Below are 2,241 nucleotides of genomic sequence, written 5' to 3'. Positions count from 1 at the left end.
ATTTACACTTACGTGTTCTTGACAATTATGGTGGTTATTAGTTCCATCCTATAGCTTTTATTTCATACATTAATAAAAAGTAATATACTACTATGATTACTAACTGATTTTTAAATATTTAGATAACTGGCTCAATATCATTAACTGCCTTTGAAATTCTGTTTTTTTATGGATTTAAAAATATTATTATGTAGAGGAACCCATGGGCTTTACCAAATGGCCAAAGGTGTCCATGAAATTAAAAGGAAAAAAAAGTTAAAAACTCTTAGCCTAGAGAAAAGATTCCCGGATGGCAAAATACTTTCTATAATCTTTTCACAATACATATTAACATAATACAATTGTTATAAAAGTAAATACACTAGGATAGCAAAATAAAGGCAAAGTAACAAGGAAGACAAATTGTCTTATCCCTATATTATGTCCACACATGTGTGTGTGTGTTCAGTCGTGTCTGACTCAGGCAATCCCAGGGACTGTGACCCAACATTCTCCTCTGTCCATGGGATTATCCTGGCAAGAATACTGGAATGGGTTGCCATTTCTGTCTTCAGGAAATCTTCCTGACCCAGAGATTGAACCCGCATCTCCTGGTCTCCTGCAGGCAGACCCTTTACCCCGGTCCACCTGGGGAGACCATATTATGTCCACAGAGATGATCAAAGTGTAACCAGTGTCCCAGGAACATCACACTATGCTGTCTTTGGAGTTATTAGGGACTAGGAAGGGTCTGAGATTTCACCTTATTTGCAAGCGAATAAGTTAGCCTGACACAGTTTCACAGATGATAACAGAAAACGTGAAACTCCTGGGTCAAAGATAAAGGGTTTTATTATTCAATGCACAGCCAGCATTATGAGCTTTAGTTTCTATTAACATCAGTCCCTCTTGGCATTTCAGTCTCACAAAGCTGATGAGAGCAGCCCAGTCAGATGCTTTATCCATAGTAGCTTTGAATCATCCTAGCTAAGGAATCTCAAGTTTAGGAAACCCTAATACTTATAATTGGCTGCAAGCAAACCTGCCCAGTCTTTAACTGGAGACATCATCTTCATTATACCAAAAAAAAAAAAGAAAACTGTCCTCTCCCCCAGAAGGAGACATTATCTCTATTTGTTAATTATAAAACTGCTCTGAAAAGATATTCTGGACCAAAAGCTGTCAGTACTTCTGTTCACAAGATATGCAAAAACATGAACTCCTTGGATATGTTTCTCCAAAGAGGAACTTACCCCACCAAGGGTGCCATTTCCTTAATGATGAATAATGTATGTTGTACTACCTATGGCATGAGTTATATATACTTATTTAATAAGTTAAATATATATTTAATAAATTATGCATATTCCTCTAGTGACTTTTATACATGATAAGAGAATCACTGCTTAAGAAAAAAATCTCACAAATATAAAACAACCTCTGAAATATTACTGTCTGAGTAAAACTATTGAGTCCTCATAGAGTTGAATACTGTCTTTTGAAGATCTCATCACCAGAAAAGGGAAGGAAACCATAACTGGGAAACCCTAGTAAAGCCTTCCATCACTGGAAATGGTGAAGTCTAAGGATTGAAATGTACAGAATGCTGCCTGAGCAGGAAAATATTTAAATTAGAAATTAATAACAAAATCATAAGTAAATAATATATATCTGAAAATTAAGGAATTCACATTGGAATAATTCAAATATCAATAAAGAAATCACAATGGAAACCAATAAAACCTTTCAAAGTGAATGCACAATGAAATCATAACAATTCAAAGTTTACAGCTAAAGTGGTGTAATCTTCCCTCATAGCTCAGTGGGTAAAGTATCTGCCTGAAAGGCAGGAGACCCAGGTTCGATTCCTGGAGAAGGAAATGACAACACACTCCAGTATTCTTGCTTGGAGAATTCCCTGGACAGAGGAGCCTGGCGGGCTACAGTCCATGGGGTTGCAAGGGTCAGATACGTGGTAGTGACTAAACCACCACCAGAGCAAAGATTATTAACAACCTTGTATACCAAAGTGGATAAACTCATCATACAATTTTAGGAAAGAAAAGCCAGACACAGACAATAAAATACTGTATTTTAAATGGTATTTTGAAAACATGTGAAACTAATCTGTGGTGATGCAAACCAAAGTGGTAGTTATCCTGGTGGCGATGTTGACCAGGAAGAACCACAAAGGAGGATTCTGGGGTGTTTGTAGTATTTCATGTCTTGATCTGACTGGCGGTTTTCTAAATGTCCTTGTGA

At 36.7% G+C, this 2,241-nt stretch overlaps 1 non-coding gene across 1 annotated transcript; it reads left to right on the top strand.

Annotated features, from left to right (window-relative positions):
• Positions 1-1,787: 1,787 nt before the first annotated feature.
• TRNAF-GAA lies at positions 1,788-1,859 on the top strand. The gene has a single exon. It is a non-coding gene; the product is annotated as a tRNA-Phe (tRNA).
• The last annotated feature ends 382 nt before the right edge of the window (positions 1,860-2,241 follow it).

This window comes from Bison bison, unplaced genomic scaffold (genome assembly GCF_000754665.1).
Source record: "Bison bison bison isolate TAMUID 2011002044 unplaced genomic scaffold, Bison_UMD1.0 scf7180017864266, whole genome shotgun sequence".
Classification (NCBI taxonomy): Eukaryota; Metazoa; Chordata; class Mammalia; order Artiodactyla; family Bovidae; genus Bison; species Bison bison.
The sequence above is the reverse complement of the archived record's forward strand: the minus strand, read 5'-3'. Positions and strand labels throughout refer to the sequence as shown.